Consider the following 18,728-nt stretch of genomic DNA (forward strand, 5'->3'; position numbering starts at 1 on the left):
GGGGGGGGTCATCAGCCACCCCTTGAGTTCTTTGAAGACGCTGCTGTTACGTAGCCAACGCAGTCACCCCTGAGAAAGGAACCAAGTCAGTTCTGAATTGTCGGGTTTCTTCAAAACTTTGGTTTGAGTCTATATCATCTCCCCGATGGTTCTATTCTCAGCAAAAACCAAATTAAGAAAATTGTGCCCTATGGTGAACAAAAAGCATGACAAAAAGAGCTCTAGCCGAAATAAATGCCGTGAAAAGCACAGCGACGCCTCACTACTCTGTGTACTAGGGGTGGTGTTTATAATTGCCTTAACACGTGGAAGGATTTATATTGGGCAAACAGGGCATTGTCTCTATGTACGATTAAAAGAACACTTCGGTACCTTCAAGACCAGCACGTACGCGAATAGATCTTCGCACTGCCACACGTGTGGGTGTAGGCCCTTGTTCAATGAAACGACAGTGCTCTTCAAACATAGTGATCAGATCTCAAGAGAACTATATCAAAAAAGAAGGGGAGTCCTGCGTTAGACATCAATATCTTTACATGAAAAGATGAAATCCTAATCAGTAGCATGTTTGTTTGAATGCAAGATGTCGCGCCTGCTCAGTAACCCGTAACAACACCAACACAACCTCAGGACGTCCTCAGTATGCCTCCGTGAGGACAATATGACGCCCTCAGAATGTCCTCTTATGGTACTAGAAAGGCACTAATCCCGTCCCCTTGTCCATACACATAACAACCTCAGCACATCCACAAAACAGCACTTCAGGACTTTCTCAGTATCTTTTCAGAACAATGATTGCGTGGCGGGTTCGGTACTGTGGGCAGTGATACTACTTAGGATTTACTTGTTTTCATGATATTTCCATACGTCAAAAGAAAAACACCAGCGAGGTCTCGTGTATATATACTGTATCAATCAAGAGAAGTGACAAAACAAGCAAAGCTTGTTGACTGAAATTTATTTAACAGTAATTAATCACAACTGACAGCTTTGTCAGGCATTCGAGTCCACATATAGTCTGAAAAAAGAAAAGCAGTATCAAGGCAGTCAACACAGCCCAATCAACTACGTTTGTATCCTTCCTCAAAAGTTTGACACAGTGTCCTCATCACCACGTGTATCATGCCCAATGCACTCACTAGTCTTACAGACTCTGCTATGACAGCCTACCAGTACACTCTACATGGGCTTTGACTTGACTTGCCCGAGGTCGGGCCATGTGCCAGATGCAAAAGTCGATCCTTTCACGTTGGAACCAGCTGCTTCGAAGCACAATTGATCGCGATTCACTGGTGTTCCTGGCTGCTTCGTACCACACCTCGCCGATGTCGGCTGGTGACAATACATCCATGATCAGTCTTAACGTTGAGCAGCCCAGAGCACCCATCAACACGACAATTCACCTCCTGCCATCACCTACGACTTAAACTCTCACACATATCTCACTTTCAACCATGCACACAACAAAGGACACGAACCTTCACTAATACACAGCACCTATCCTGACAGACCCCATTTTGACAGTCAGTTGGCTTGGAATGGCTTGCCTACTTGACTACTCGGAATGATTCGTGGTTGCCAGCTGCTAGTTTGTTATTACGCGGTACAGTGGCGTATAATGACTAATTTAAGGCTGTGGCATTTAGGAACCCACTGTTTCGAATGGACATTTTGCAATACCAGGTTCGATACCCAAGGCGATTAATTACGCTAGTCTCATCAAGCAGAACGCATAATTTGAAAATTTTCTGCCAAAGAAAAAGAAACAAACGAGGCGAAAATATATATTGACTTTATGACTGTATGAAACGAAAGTGTGGAGAAAGTTTTTACATATGAAATGCATCTACTTGGTGCGCAAAGATTTTGAGGAATCATATTTAAGTGCTCAGTGCAATATTTTTGTCGTCCCCAAAAGATCCTAGACAGGACCTTTTCCGGACCAATTGTTGTCCTCAGAAAGCACTCGAAAAGACGTTTCCGGGTCAAACCAGCTTGTGTCGTCCTCAGTAAGTACTGAGGTCAATGTGAACTGTGCGAGGACGATTGTACGCGTAGTGCAAAATTATTAATGACGTCAACACGTTTCTTCGCCGGCCCCTCTGCGCATGTTCTGTGTGTTTTATCCTATGTGTTCAGATAATTTGTATAATTCAATAAATTCTTCAGTTGAGACTCAGCGCTTGTTTGTGTCTCTTGTTTTCGTCCCGTGAGTTTGTGCGCTTTTACTGCCCATAATGTATCACTACTAGCCTAACTATCAGTCTTTGCCTTAGGAGCTCACGGGAATACACCAATCAGGGAGTACAATGTGATATAGGATTGATGGCTAAAGTCAAGCCACGAAAAAGATTAAACCCTTCACTGCAAAGTACCAGCCCGCAACCTCACTATTTAAAGGAGAAAAAAATCTAATTTTTGATTCACTAAGTATTACGGCTTGGTGGCGCGAGCGACCGCCTCATCTAAAATATACAGCCATATATCAATCCATTCGACCATCCATCCACGCGGCGGCGTTCCAACTTCCACCATGTGCACGGAGGAAGGTGACCATGTGCGACGGCTTGACAAATATGACGTCATGGCATTTTCTTCCTCCATATGTTCCGCTCCTTTTAGACACCATATTCGGGCGGCGGATAAGGCCCCTAGCCGTATTACTTAGTGAAGCAAAAACTAGATTTTTTTTTCTTTTTATATAGCGCAGTTGAGGATTGGATTTTCGCAGTGAAGGGCTTAGTTTTCACTCGTGCCTTGAATATAGGTGTCAGCGTCGAGCGCTCCTTGCGGAGAAAGCACTGAACTACAAAAAAGTTTCAGTGGTTTGGTTGTTTGCCGCGAGAGAACAGACCCTTCTGTGACAGACCCTTTATTATTACGTTATTACTCCAATTGCTACGTAAGTTGGTTTGTCTAACAATTATCTTCTAGCTCGTTTTGTTTGTGGTTTTTTTCGCTCATACATGTTCTGTGGTTCACTCCTGAATGGATGTTTCCCGATTTCTGGCGTAAGGTAAGAATCCCGCTGTTAAATCGTTTTTCGCACGCTCTGCCGAAACCGCTCGCGCCTATTTCTCGTGAATACTTGGTCACTAAAACGGATGAGTCCGTGAAAAGTCTCTGGCCAACTCCTTTCTTTGTTCGGTTCAAAAACTGCCCGCTCCTTAACTTACAATGTGCATCGGGTCCACGATTGAGGCCGATAACGTCCATTTATCTTCGAAAGGTTTGGAAATCCAGTTGTCCGATATTGCGGTTATTGTAAAACATATTCGTGTTAATGCCACGCGAGTTTTGTCATTTATATTAGCCATTGGAAACGGTGGAAATACGTTTTGGCGGGTTATGTCGATGGCTTATTGTGGGGTGCTTACAGCACGAGTGTATTCATCCGAATATGGTATTTTTTTAGTAAAACAAGTGCAGGCGTCTTTGTGGATGTTGGAAAGAATCACAATCTAGAGCGATTATCATATTAATCCATTCCCGGATCGCGGAGCCATTTAAAAATTGCCTTTCTTGAGCCAGAAAACATCGTGGTGCTTGTGTTGAGAGGCGCGTCCAATAGTGTTGATTTCTAGTCAAGTTGTTCAAAAAAATCAGTCAGTTGGCTATGAGCGTTGGGCTGTTGTACCAAGGTGATTTCTCGCCGATCGCATAGTTGCCATCTCGTGCAGGAGTCGGTTCTTCAAGTGAAACAAGGAGTATAATATGGCTGCGTCCTCGTATTGTGCTCCGCAACTACTGCGTAAAGGGCAATCATATCTATTTTGTGCATTTCGAGTAAAATAACCTCGTGAGCAGACAATGCACAGAAATCTGCTGCACTTTATTGCTTTGAAATTGCTTGCTTATTTTCTCTCTTGCTGTTTCCAAGACAAGGTGGTTGGCACGCTGCCCCATAAACCCCAAGCGCCTCTGTGCCTATAGTTCACGCAGGCCAATATTTATGTAAGAATAATTTGGCACCATGAGTGGTTTTGTTGACTCGTGATAAACACATGAAGCTGCGGTATTCGCCAACTGGGCAGGTCAGATCTTCCTGCAAGGTCCTTACTGAGCCTCCCAGCTGCAGTTATCCAACTTGAGTGCCCCATACATAGAAAAAAATGGAGATCGATAGTATTCAATGGCACCAGTAATCTGGCAGTATCAATAAAGGGCCACGGAATTCCTTAAGTATGTGAGTAGATAGGTGACGGTTCCACATTGAAAGAGGAAATGGCTGTTCTTTTTCAGGTGAGCAGCAGTCTCGAGCACTAAATGGGAAAAAAGTAGAAACAAGGAGCAGCGTAAAACTCTGTACAGGAAAAAGCCATGACAAAAATGGGGAATGCTGCAGAACATTGTGGAGTTACGGGTTTGCGGGAAGGTGTGATTTGCCAACTCAGTCGTGTGTCAGTGGTGTAATCAGGACAAGACATAGCTTAAGGAACTGTGGGAGACTGCCTTAGACGCTCGCATCAAATGAAGCTGTAAAGGGCGATATGAGCCTCACAAGCTGTCAAGGAAGATGCCACAGGAGGAATATGAAAGATGGGCAGAGTTTTCTCGGAGATTCAATCCATGAATAGCTAACAGCATGGCCTGATAAAATTGGCAGTGATGGAAGTGGTGCTCCAATTGCTCGAAGCTGCTCCAAAAAAATGCTGCTCCATGCTGCTTCCAAGTGCAATATTTGCTATTACTGCTCCAAACCTGCTCCGAAAGGATGTTGGCAAACTAAAAAGAATGAAGTGGAACCATGGGACCATCCCGTAGGCCTAAGTGAAACCAAAAGCAAGCTGTATACACTATCATCGTAGTGTGCTATGCAATGGCCAGAATCCAGAAAAATCTCCAAGGGCTGACGCATATCGGGCCGTGGTGTCCAATTCGTATTTTCAATATGCTTTGAAATTTTAGTTATACAAGATTAAGTTATACTTTCAAAAAAATTAAAAACAAGCATGGGGTTTGAGCTCCAGCAATTGTATTGCTCTATTCAGTCTCTCTTTCTTCACAATTTTTCGATTTTCATAGTTCACAGCACTGAGGAGCATTTTACCAAGGTGCGCAGTAGAAGATAAAAAAAGTTCATTGCACTATACTTGACTGTTAACTCAATTATATTGATGCTAAAACTATATCTCAAGTGGGACACTTGCAAGGGGTGCCCTCCTCAGACTGAACACCTGAAAAGTCCAAACTTTCTTGACCCCCCCTCCCCAGCCCATGATTTACGCCAACTATATTGGTGCATACGGCATGTATATTAGTAAATATAAATATTTATTAGATGCTTAAGTGATGTTTTAGACTTCAGGAGTCATTAGGAACATGCATGTGCTCCGAAAATACCAAAAGCAACCCTAAGCTATAGCGTTTTTTTCTGCTCTGAAGACACTTAAGGCTGCTCGAAAGCACCATTTTTTCTGCTCCACAATATTCTCTCAAACGCAAAATGTCGCTTTCATCACTGTATTACTGCAATGACCACGGGGGTAATTATGTCCAGAAATATGGATGTAACTTGGAGTGATGTTCTGTGATCGCAAACTTTCTAGAGCTTGTTGGGTTTCAGGTTCCCAATTGCAAAGGGGCACTGGGCTAGTGACAGTCAAGTTGAAAGGAACACGTGCAGTCTATCAGGGCAGTTCATGGAAATGTTGCTTGGGGGGGTAATGATATTCAACAAATAAATATTTAGACATGGTTATCACTTGTAATAAGGGTTGTTATGAAATAAGTTGCTGTGGGGATTCGTTAGTACAAGAAGTTACAGCGACATTTTACCCTGTGAATTTAGGTTATGTGCAAGCAAGTTGGTGCTGTCATTGCTTACAGAAGGTCTATTGACAGTAAGTGGGACACACCCCATGACAGCAGCCTTAGAAATGCGACATCTATGTTTGTGCATGATTAACCCTCTTAAAACTATGTAACCAGACACCGTGCTTCTGGATGTAATTAGTTTCTCTGTCTTGTTGTTGTACTTTGTTCATTAACACCTTGTCAATTTGTCTTTCTCCTAATACCACTTTGCCTCTAGGTGATAAACTACTGCAAGGAAACAGTTTGTTAGAGTAATTCGAAAAACGGGGCAGGCAAGTTTGCACGTAATTGATTGATGGTTATAGTCAATATTTAATACTGCAGGGGAGCGACAGCTGGGCCAATTTGATACAATTATTCATTTGTGTACCAAACTGTGTGAAAACCATAAAATTCATGAAAATTGCCCCAAAATGCCCAACCAGCCTCAAACTTTTCTCGGTTGGCCTAATTTAAGGTAGAAAAGGATGCCACTTTGGCCGCCTGTGTCATCAGTCAATTCAAGTGGGCAGACCCTAAACCACAGTATAAGACAGTACCTCATTAGGTTTAGAAACTCTCGAATTGTGTTTTACCAGATAAAGTAACAACGCTGCGCGCCCGTCAGTTCGCTGACCGCAGCGAATACCTAGGGAAAGAACTTCAAGATAAAATAGTGTTGCAGTAGCCAGCAAAACGACAAATATGGATTTCCTAGTCAGCAAACGCAGCCACGGCCTGTTATGAACCATCAGGAACTAAAGCTTGAAGCGTACAAACTCGCAGTATGTCGAATTGTTCGCTTTCAGCATTAGTTCATGCAATGACCACGTCACCTGCTCAACGCTACGTGCGATACGGTTCCGTCGCCAGGCCATTACGTGTGTGTGTCGTCGTTACTATATGTGGTCGAATTCGCCTTGCAAGCGAGCCGAGAAGTTGTCATTTACACCTAACCGTTTCATGAAAAAAAAAAAAAAAAGAACGATGGGGGGGGGGGGGGGTAGTGATTCAAAAATTTTTTATCTTGTTCTAACCCATTCCGGAACACCGCATAAGTCGCCTTTGCCATAGTACATGGCTGGCCTCCAGAAAAGTGTTTAAAGCTTTGGAAGGGGCTTATAGTAGTAGTCTCTAGACACTGCACAGTTTGTTCAATTACCGATGTGTGTATACGCTTGGAAAAGACTGTCTACTTAGGGCAGGTAATAACCGCGGAGCCGAACCACGAGATTGAAGTAACTAGAAGAATAAAAATGGGGTGGAGCACATTTGGCAAGCACTCTCAAATTATGACAGGTAGATTGCCACTATCCCTCAAGAGGAAGGTATATAACAGCTGTAACTTGCCGGTACTTAGCTACGGAGCAGAAACCTGGAGACTTACAAGGAGGGTTCAGCTTAAATTGAGGACGATGCAGGAAGCAGTGGAAAGAAAAATGGTAGGTGTAACCTCAAGAGACAAGAAGAGACCAGAGTGGATTAGGGAACAAACGGGGGTTAAGGATATCATAGCTGAAATCAAGAAGAAAAAATGTACATGGGCTAAGCATGTAGCACATAAACAGGATAACTGCTGGTCATTAAGGGTGACTAATTGGATTCCCAGAGAAGGCAAGCGGGTGAGGGGGAGACAGAAGGTTAGGTGGGCAGATGAGATTAAGAAGTTTGCGGGTATAAATTGGCAGCAGCAAGCACAGGACCGTGTTAACTGGCAGAACATAGGAGAGGCCTTTGTCCTGCAGTGGATGTAGTCAGGCTGATGATGATGATGATGATGTATACGCTTCATAACTGTGAGTACTAAAAGGATCGCTCACATCTGACAAAGTTGCTAGCAAAATGATTTGGAGTATTGTGTGACCTTTCTTTAGCCGTAAAAAATCAAACAAAACTATGCACCAGTTTTTAGTTTTTCCAGTTTTACGAATCTCATGGGCACCATCTTGGAAGATCCACATTTTAATCCTCAGGCTCTGTCAAAGAATGGCGAATTCTAATGTGGACCTCGTGAATGTTCGCAGAGGGGCTGATTAAAGAAAATGCTATTTTTATTGAAATAGCAACACTCATATTCACTTTGCATGATTTAGGGAATGTTGAATGGCTTGTACATATATATATTTTTTCTAAATCTAAGCCTTGTTTCTGAAACTGCTTGAATTTGGTCTTTAGTGATAAAAATTGACTGTAATTTTGCCTGTAACCTGCTCCTAATATGGATTTTAATGCTCCAAAAGTAACGTTTTGCTGCTCCAAAAATTTTTCCAAATTCTATTTCTTCTGTCGCACTCCTGATACTGATATTTACACCAGATGTTATTCCATATTCGAAGCTTTTGCTTCGAGTTGTGTGTGTGTGGAGGCTCACCAAGACAAGCGACTTTTTAATGAATTTTTTTACAGATTTTCACTTGAGTTTCTATTTTTGAGTTGTTGCTATTGCCCATGAACTTCATTATTGTAATGCATTTTACTGATATGTGCTTTTCTAGGGCTAGTGAGTCTAGTAACTTGTGTAGTTCACACCTTCCCATATATTTAGTGGCCATTGTATTGAGGCCTTATTTGGATCTTTGAGAAGCCATCGTTACTATAAATGTGTAAACTGTTCATCGGCTTTCAGCTTTTTAGCTGGTATTATGGAGAAGAAAATTTTTATTGTAAATAAGATCACATGAAGCTTCACTATATAATCTTGTCAGCATCATTTCCAATAACGCCTCTATTAGTAAACCCTGGCATGTCATGATCCACTGTTAGACTTTTATTCTTAAAAGTGGAAACTAAGCATACTGCAAAAATGTTTTGGAAATAGTGCTTGTTAGATTGTGTTGTAGCCCTCCAAAACTTTTTGAAATGTCGAGCGTTAAACCGTGGAGAATGAAAGGGGCAGCGTGTGTTACGAAGTTATCTTGTGTTGTGCTCCGAGCTCTTCCGGGAGAGCTCGGCATATGTACAACTCGTCCCGTGGGGATTGCAGTGGATGTCATGTTGATTCAGGATGAGACCATTAAGCTGGGAGAGACATCTCCTCTGACCTGTGTCCCAGAGTACTGATGGCAGTGCCTGTGGCGTGACCCACTGGATGGAAGCAACTGTTACCTGACCTGTGATGCTCACATGCTGCTTCACTGTTCCCAATGCAGGAGTGCTCCTCGTGCTGCGATTGCTGCTGAAGTTTTGGTTTCGGCACTCCGTGACTTGCCTTCCAGGCCCCTTGCGCACCACTGCTGCTCCACCCATCTGGTCTTTGGTTTCCACAACAGTGCACTGTAAACAATGGCTCTTTTCTATCTGCGCGCTGCCTACACCTTCATGATCACTGTTTTTGACTCTCCAGGAAATACTTTTCTTCCGCCATAGAAATTAATTATTGCTTAAATCGGAGATGCAATAGCTGCACCTATTTTGCCAAGCTGTGCAAACAGATGAAAGCAGCAACATCTTGGCAAAAATTCTATAATTTTCGGCAAGCCTGCGCCAAAGTGTTGTTTCGGCGTTCTTTCCATGAAAAACAAGATGGAAGAGAGCTTAAATTCATAGGTGACCATTGTAATTTCAAGCAATCAATGGAGTAGACAGAAGAGTACTAGTATATAGTTGAGATAGTTGCTGGGAGGAATCCTTTAAAGAAATTTCAACTTGGTCATACTGTGAAACTAACTTGCTGCATTAGTTTTCTATCACTAATAGACTGTACTGTGAGATAAGTATATTAATTGCCACAGAATAGTTTTCAACTTTTGTGGATGCTGTCAGATAAAAGTAACAGTGACCTAGTTGTTCTTGGGTGACATCGTTCTTTGAATGTATTGTTTATAGTAACTCAGTATGTGTATATAGAATGGACCATTTATTTAAGGTATTTTTCAATATATTTAATGCTGTTTGTTCCAGTTTACTTCTTAAATATTTTATGCATGGTGCCTAAGTTATAACACCAAACAATGGGAAGGTTTGATCAACATTGCCACATACTATACAGTGGCTGTTACTTTGTTGAGAAAGCATGGTGTTCTAACATCCCGCTATATCTTGGCCTAAACTACTTGGAAAAAGTTGTTTTCTGGCTTAATGTTTGTGTTGGGAGCAGCTTTTAGCTTTGCGAATAATAATACCAAATTGAGCTATCAAAACCAGGATTTTCGCACCCAGAGGAAAAAAATTTCAGTTGCAGCAGGAAGGGCTCGTGTGTGAAGAACATCTCAAATTACTCTCACTATTTGATGATCTTAGGTAAGACTAGCAGGCTGTATGAAGGAAGTGGAAATGAGGCTTCTAGAAGAGAAGAAATAAAAGCAGCAGCTTTGGTCTAGTGCTGCCTTGCTTGAAGGCAGTGCGCAGCTGGGCGGGCTTCATTATGTTTTCTTTGTGTCTTTGTTCCTCGCTTTCGTCCTTTTTTGAAAATTTCTTTTTGTCTTTCTTTCTCTCCTTGCTCTCTCTCCCTTTTGTTTTTCCTGCTCACCATCACATCTCTCCTCCTCTCATTTCCCTTTCTCCCCCATGCTCTACTATACTTTACAGGGCTATGCTATGCTCCTATAGCGTGCCTCGATTACGACACTTGCAATGTAATCCAGGCAGATAGCTTTGCACCCAACTATCTGTGTGCACTACTTGTTTGTTCGCTCTGCTTACACCTCGGGAGGGGAACTATGAGGCTCTGAAGCATGTACACAGAAGCGAAACGACTTGGTTGACATTCTGCTTTACCAAGATACGATAAGAACCCTGTCGGAAAAGATGTGGCATGGTAACTAAAGGGGGAGTTGCTTTGCTGGCTAGTTTGTGGCTCCAAGGGTCAAGTTTTTCATTAATACCTGGTTACAGTTTTGCCGCAAACTAGGGGGAATTCCGAGTCTGACTGCTGTCACAGAAAAAAAAAAAAAGGTGATCGACTGAAATGCGTGCCTGAGAACAACAAGACATCTTCTTTGGATTACAGAAGTGACACGCGGGCAGCATGTTGCCTGCGCTTTGCTTCGTCGGCTGGTCTTGATACGACCATTCACCTTTTCTTGTTCGTAAAAGAATTCGATAATGGACAGTGTGATGAAATTCGCCATGTGTTTTGGCTGGGAAGCATGACCATTAAAGCTTTCTACCAGTTTTCAAAGTAGGCATTGCAGGCAAGCACTCAGCCAGCTGTGCAAGTGCGGGAATAGCTGGAGCAACCGGCACTCGAAAGTTTGCATTAGTCGTGGTTTTCTCTAGAAGGTCCCTTATATTTCCAGAAAGAATGGGCAAACCATGGTGCGCTGGCTCATCTTGTCTGGAACTGTAAAGAAATCAACAAAGAATATTTGGCGAAATTCGCCAAGTATTCAAAGCTGCGATTGTCGGTTTCTCCAGCAATTCGTGCCTTCGCATTGTTGGCGGAGTTCTGGCCAGCAACATCTACTTTGAAAACAAAGTTCGAAAGTTTCAAAGATACTTTTTTGCCAGTCAAAACATGTCGCGAGTTTTGTCATACTGGCCATTATTAAATTCCTATTTGTACCAGAGAGAATGTGCGTATGGTAGCATGATGACGTCCTGACGAAGCAAAGAGCAGGCGATATACTACCCGCGTGTTACTACTGTGTTACAGTGAAGAAGTCTTGTTTTCAGCAAGTGCACAGTTCAGTTTATCACAACAGGGTTTTTTTAAATGCAAAGCATTTCTTAGAAAACTTTGGTGACTTTCAGCGTATCTATCTATATCTATATATCTGTGTGTCTATCTATCTATCTCTCTCTCTCTATCTATCCGTCCGTCCAATCTAATCTAATCTAATCTGCTTTTGTTTGGGTGCTCTCTTGGTCACCCCCTCAACTTGGCATGAACCAAAATAGCATGGAGGGTAAGATTCCCGTCGTGTAAGTCGTCAAACACTTCCCCGCCAGACAGTGGCACATACCGACGGGCGGGTATAAGCCACAGGTGATTAACACTTAGTATCTAATCAGGAAAAAAGAACACACGAACAATTTTAACGCGCGAGCGTTAAGAAATACTCGACACCGGTAGCGTCGACCCGACGAATGAAAAGAATAAATGGCAGGGTCCCAGCTTGAATTAAACCCAAGCATTCTGAGTGGCAATGAAGCATGTTACCACAGAGCTGCACCAGGTCTCAGAACCTTTCAAATAGACATTCATCTTCATAAACGTGAGTTGTGCTTTCATTGCTGCTTACCCAATTTTATAAACATTGAATATTGTTGCGAAGAGGGAGGCCTCGCAGGTCTTCTTGGGTAGCAAGTCGGGAGAGCCAACGCCGGGCAGGGAGCATTTAGGCAGGGCCAAGGCAAAAGGCAGCCAGAAGGAAACAAAACGGTTATATTAAATGCGTATGGACAGAACGTGGACAAGGAAACCTCCGATGCTAAATTTGCCGGTCTTTTATTGGCGCCAAGACACTCAAGGAGGAGGGCACTGCCCACTGTTTGATTCGCGCAGCGTGTCTGACAAATGCCTCTGCTGTCCGTGAACGATGCGTCAGTGTCTCTTGGGGAACCCTAGCAAGAGAGGTGAGAGAGCACTGCCCAGCGCGTAGTGAATTAGTAACAGCATCTTTGTCGCCGTGGCATGACCTGATGGAAAAGGGTGTGCAGCCACTGTCCAAAAGGTCACTGTTCCGCAGCCCAAATGTCTGCTTTTAGAGATGCTTTTGATGACTCAGTATCGTTGGCCCCAGTTCACTTGTTCCGCACTCGCCACATAGGGCAAGAAAACACAAAACTTACAGGACACAAAGCGCACCACTGCATAGTTGGCTCCCCTTCCAACGGCTTGGAGAGGTTCGGATTGTTCTGGCCTCCAGGCTTGCTTTCAGCAGAAGCACCATCTTCTTGGTAGCTTCAATGAAGACACTGTTGTGAAAACAGCCTGCAAACGCTTAGGCTCCAACCGCTCTACTCAACTACATGCGCCTTTCCTCGTTTGTTTCTTCCTGTGAGTTATGTTTAGTTGCGCTCTCACGATATTCATGAGCACTGGCCGCGTTAACAAAGTGCCAGCTGCGAGGCAATGCGTTGCATGGTATAAAGAGAAAAAAAGAAGCCAAAGGAACTTTGGGCAAACGCACGGTGTAGCGAGAAAAAGCGCCCCGTCTACGTCTAAGATTGAAACAAAAGTCTTACGCGTGGAACAGAAGACCGCAGCGCAAATTCGACAGGTGAAACAACCCACTCTCCTTAAAACAGCTGACATCTGAAGTAGTTCAAGTGGCGCATCTTCTTTTCCAGTCAGCAGCCCAAACGAACGCGTAATAAACAAGAAAAATTGGAGCACACCAGCTGCGTAAGAACACAGCCCGTTTACTGTCGGTGAAAAGCCCACACGTTTCGGCGCAATTTTTACGGCGTTTGGCTTCAGCAAGCTTCACCGGCGCATTGCCAATCTAGCATCGATGCGTGCTGCCATCTTGCTTGAAAGAAATAAAAATTTAAAAATGCCGGAGCCGGATTTAGACCACGTGACCGCTTTCAGCCAATAGCAACGCCACAATTTTTCCATACATCTCTTGGGATATGATACGGAAACACGCTACTGCGCTGCAGAAACTAGGTGCCTTCCTCCTGTTCCAACCACTACCACATTCACCACTAACTGCGTGCCTCGGCAACTCCACGAAGTGAGTCCAATGATGTCCATTTACGTTCGAAAGGCTTGGAAACCCAGTTGTTCAAAATTGCGGGTATTGTAAAACATATTCTTGTTAATGCTACGTGCGTTTTGTAATTTATATTAGCCGTTAAAAACAGTGGAAGTACGTTTTGCAGGTTATGTCGATGGCCTATTATTTGCTGCATTCAACACGAATGTATTCATTCAAATACGCTGTTTTTTTTTTTTTCAAGTAAAAGAAGTGCAGGGCATGCCTTCTGGGATCTTGGAAAAAATGACAATCTACAGCAATCATTGTAGTAACCCATACTCGGTTCGCGGAGTCATTTCGAAATTGCCCTTCTTGAGCCTGAAAGCATCGTGGTGCTTTTGTTGAGAGGCGCGTTCTACAGTGTTGATTACTGGTGAAATTGTTGAAAAAATCCATTCTGTTGGCTATGAGCGTTGAGCTGTTGTACCAGGGTGATTTCTGGCAGATTGCATAGTTGCCATCTCGCGCATGACTCGGTTATTCGAGCGAAACAAGAAGTATCTAATGTCTGCATCTTCGTATTGGTGTGCGCAACTTCTGTGTGAACGGCACGCATATCCATTTTGCGGACTTCTAGTAAAATTAACTTTTTTGTGACCAGACAATGCACAGCGTGCTGCAGATTATTGCTTTGAAATTACTTGCTTACTTTTTCTCGTTTGCTGTTTCCAAGACAAGGCGGTGGGCACGCTGCCCCGTAAACTCCAAGCGCCCCTGTGCCTGTAGTTCATGCAGGCCAATATTTAAGTGTCAATAATTGGGCACTTGATAGTGTAACAATTTTTGGCACCACGAGTGCTTTTGTTGACTCTTGATAACCACATGAAGCTGCAGTATTGGCCAACTGTGCTGGTCATATTTTCCTGCAAGGATCTTACTGAGCCTCCCAGCTGCAGTTATCCAACTCGAGCGCTCCATACGTAGAAAAATATAGAGATTGATAGTATTCAATGACATCAGTAATCGGGCAGTATCAATAAAGGGCCACGGAATTCCTTAAGAATATGAGTAGAGAGGTGACGGTGCCACATTGAAAGAGGAAATGGCTGTTCTTTTTCAGGTGAGGAGCAGTCTCGAGCACTAAATAGGAAAAGACTAGACACAAGGAACAGCGTAAAAGCTCTGTACAGGAAAAAGGCATGACAAAAACGGGAATACTGCAGAACATTGGGGAGTTAAGGGTTTTCGGGAAGGTGTAATTTGAAACTAAGTCTTGTGTCAGTGGTGTAATCGGGACAGGACATGGCTCAATGAGCTGCGGGAGACTGCCTCAGACGCTCACTTCAAATCAATTTGTAAAGGGCGATATGAGCCTCACAAGCTGTCAAGGAAAATAACACAGGAGGAATATGATAGATGGGCAGAGTTTTCTCGGTGATTCAATTCATGAATAGCTAACAGCATGGCCTGATAACATTGGCAGTGATGGAAGTGGTGCTCCAATTGCTCGAAACTGCTCGAAAAAAAATGCTGCTCCATGCTGCTTCCAAGTGCAATATTTGCTAGTTACTGCTCCAAACCTGCTCCGAAAGGATGTTGGCAAACTAAAAAGAATGAAGTTGAACCATGGGACCATCCCGTAAGCCTAAGTGAAACCAAAAGCAAGCTGTATAACACTACCATCCTAGTGTGCTACTCAATGGCATGAATCCAGAAAAATCTCAAGGGCTGACGCATATCAGGCGATGGTGTCCAATTCGTATTTTTAATATGCTTTGAAATTTTACTTATACAAGATTAAGTTATACTTTCAAAAAAATTTAAAAAACGAGCGTGGGGTTTGAGCTCCAGCGATTGTATTGCTCTATTCAGTCTCTCTTTCTTCACAATTTTTCGATTTCCATAGTTCACAGCACTGAGGGGCATTTTACCAAGGTGTGCAGTAGAAGTTAAAAAAACCTTTCTGAAAAGTTCATTGCATGATACTTGACTGTTAACTCAATTATATTGATGCTAAAACTATATCTCAAGTGGGAAACTTGCAAGGGGTGCCCTCCTCAGCCTGAACACCAGAAAAGTCCAAATTTTCTTGACCCCCCCTCCCTGGCCCATGATTTATGCCAACTATATTGCTGCATACGGCATGTATAATAGTAAATATAAATATTTATTAGATGCTTAAGTGATGTTTTAGACTTCAGGAGTCGTTAGAAACATGCATGTGCTCCGAAAACACCAATAGCAACCTTAAGCTTGTGGGGTCTCGGCGAGGCGAACGCGCGCATTGCCACGCCACGCTCTTGGAGTGAACGGACACAGCAGATGCGGTCGGTACAAAGCACACAACATACATACATTTATTAACTAACTTAGACGACGATATCGTCCGCCGAATGATACATCAATTTTAATTAACACACTACCATACAAACAACATAACGCAGTGGCACACTAAACACACAATAACATGATAAACACACACTAACACACCCAACACACTAACACATACCCAAGGCGGCGTCGCCAACGCCTGACTTTCCACGTGGGACCCCGGCGCGAAGCCCGCGGTGCCGAGCACCGGGAACCCACACTACAGACAATTGTTCGCGGCAGCCGCCACGCGCAGAAGAGGCTCGCTCAGCTCTCGCCCACCACCAAGGCCCCCCTTCCGCCAGGGGCCACCGCCGGCGCTACCACTCTACCAACAGTGGTACTCAAAGCGAACACGTTATCTATCGCCCGGCAATGGTCACCACCGAAACAAAGCCTTGGGGCGAGACACGCGCGCCACGCGGCGAAGACAACTTTACAGGGGGGGTGTCAGCACCCCCACATTCCCCCAACCTTAAATCAAACCATATCCCGAAATCAAAAATTAGCTTCACAAGCTTTAACAAAAAAAATGATATCGCACGACCATAATGTCCTTGCACCACGACACCGCCGCTGGTCGACACTGCTGCACTGTCCGACTAGACTTCACCTCAGTACCGGCCCCGCAACAGCAACGTTGCCGTCGGCGCGACGATCCGTCGCTAGCGCCGACACGTCTTCCAGTTGCGACCAGCACTCGCGAGGGCGCCGGACTGCAGGCAGTTGCGCAGGTCCCAGGCATCTCCATCGCCCGACCTCACGACCGCATTCCTGGCCAGCGACGCTGACGATGTGCAGGACAGCCTGCCGGGGATGACATCCCTCCCGCTGAATAAATCAATAACAACAACAAAAAAACTTGAAAGAAAACAATCGAGCAGGTCCTCGGGAAGGGAGCTTCGAGCTTTTTGTCCACGTGGTACGTTGGTCAGTACTGCTAGGTAATACATCGGTGGCGGCCGAGACGCCCATAAAGATAAAACAAAAATCACTTTTCCTAACTCGTGCTCACAAGAAAAAAAAAAGTGAGGAAAGCAGAGCGCAACACCTGAACGCCACGATCCACCTAGTTGTGCCACGTGCGGCAGGCGGCTGCGCAGAGCCTTAGGCCTAATGAGTCGCTCGGCAACAACTGGCATCCACCCAGCACCCAGCCTAGGCGCAGAAGAGGCAGCCGCGAGGAGACGTCCACTCTGTGAGGTGGCCCTATTGCTCGCCGCACACAGCAGCTTACCGAGCGATCGGCGCCCACCGCCCCGGGCGGTGTCACGACGGCCTGGCGCCGAGCCGCAATACAAGTCAGCAACAACGCCTGGCTCCCTGAGCCCAAAGAGATAGAAGAAGCTATTTACAGAAAACCGGACCTCCCACGAGACTTCCGTACTCACTCGCTTCGGGCCTGGCCTACAAACCACGTGCTCTAGGCCTTGCTCACGCCAGGATGCGGACCGCATGGCTCTCGTCCTAATTCAACAAAGTTTTTGAAAACTAACAACAACAAAAAAAATAACACTTGCGAGCAAAAAAAAAAATAATAAAAACTCAACCTGCCGACAACTTTAAACACTTTACAAACTGATCTCCTCGCTCTCAACAAAGCACACCGCCGACGCTAGCAATGAGAAGTCCCCCCTAGGCCTACTCCACTCCGGCTCTAACAAAAGTTTGCACCGAACCGCAAAAACTGTCGTCCGATACTCCAAGAGCTCCACGTTGGGCAGCCAGTGTGGGGTCTCCGCGAGGCGAACGAGCGACAGTGTCACGCCACGCTCTTGGAGTGAATGGACACAGCAGACGCGGTCGGTACAAAGCACACAACATACATACATTTATTAACTAATTTAGACGACGATATCGTCCGCCGAATGATACATCAATTTTCATTAACACGCTACCATACAAACAACATAACGCAGTGACACACTAAACACACAATAACATGATAAACACACACTAACACACCCAACACACTAACACATACCCAAGGCCGCGGCGCCAACACCTGACTTTCCACGTGGGACCCCGGCACGAAGTCCGCGGTGCCGAGCATCGGGAACCCACGCAACAGACAACCGTTCGCGACAGCCGCCACGCGCAGAAGAGGCTCGCTCAACTCTTGCCCACCACCAAGGCCCCCCTTCCGCCAGGGGCCACCGCCGGCGCTACCACTCTACCAACAGTGGTACTCAAAGTGAACACAACACCATCTATCGCTCGGCGGTGGTCACCACCGAAACAAAGCCTTGGGGCGAGACACGTGCGCCACGCGGCGAAGACAACTTTACAGGGGGGGGTGTCGGCACCCCCACAAGCTATAGCGTTTCTTTCTGCTCTGAAGACACTTAAGGCTGCTCGAAAGCACCATTTTTTCTGCTCCACAATCTTCTCTCATGTGCAAAATTACTGCAATGACCACGGGGGTAATTATATCCAGAAATATGGCTGTAACTTGGAGTGATGTTCTGTGAACGCAAACTTTCTAGAGCTTGGTGGGTTTCAGATTCCTAATTGCAAAGGGGCACTGGGCTGGTGACAGTCGAGTTGAAAGGAACACTTGCAGCCTATCAGGGCCGTTCATGGAAGTGTTGCTTGTGGGGGCAATGATATTCGACAAATAAATATTTAGACATGGTTGTCACTTGTAATAAGGGTTGTTATGAAATAGGTTGCAGTGGGGATTCGTTATTACAAGAAGTTACAGCGACATTTTACTGTGTGAACTTAGGTTATGTGCAAGCAAGTTGGTGCTGTCATTGCTTACAGAAGGTCTATTGACAGTAAGTGGGACACACCCCATGACAGCAGCCTTAGAAATGCGGCATCTATGTTTGTGCATGATTAACCCTCCTAAAACTTTGTAACCAGACACCGTGCTTCTGGATTTAATTAGCGGGTGAATGGTTTCTCTGTCTTGTTGTTGTACTTTGTTCATTAACACCTTGTCAATATGTCTTTCTCCTAATACCACTTTGC

The 18,728-nt window shown here is 44.6% G+C and overlaps 1 protein-coding gene across 3 annotated transcripts in view; it reads left to right on the forward strand.

Moving 5' to 3' along the window:
• Positions 1 to 2,654: 2,654 nt before the first annotated feature.
• LOC142775481 (uncharacterized) overlaps positions 2,655 to 18,728 on the forward strand; it is a 32,962-nt gene continuing 16,888 nt past the window's right edge. Inside the window, exons 1-2 of one of the 3 annotated variants that reach the window (XM_075876895.1) lie at positions 2,655 to 2,902; positions 8,946 to 9,071. The gene's annotated coding sequence lies outside the window, so the exon portion shown is untranslated. Of the gene's footprint in view, positions 3,017 to 3,081; positions 3,230 to 8,945; positions 9,072 to 18,728 lie in introns of those variants that run through there. The other 2 variants (XM_075876896.1, XM_075876897.1) reach the window with 2 other exon arrangements.

Source organism: Rhipicephalus microplus, chromosome X (assembly GCF_043290135.1).
Source record: "Rhipicephalus microplus isolate Deutch F79 chromosome X, USDA_Rmic, whole genome shotgun sequence".
Lineage (NCBI taxonomy): Eukaryota > Metazoa > Arthropoda > Arachnida > Ixodida > Ixodidae > Rhipicephalus > Rhipicephalus microplus.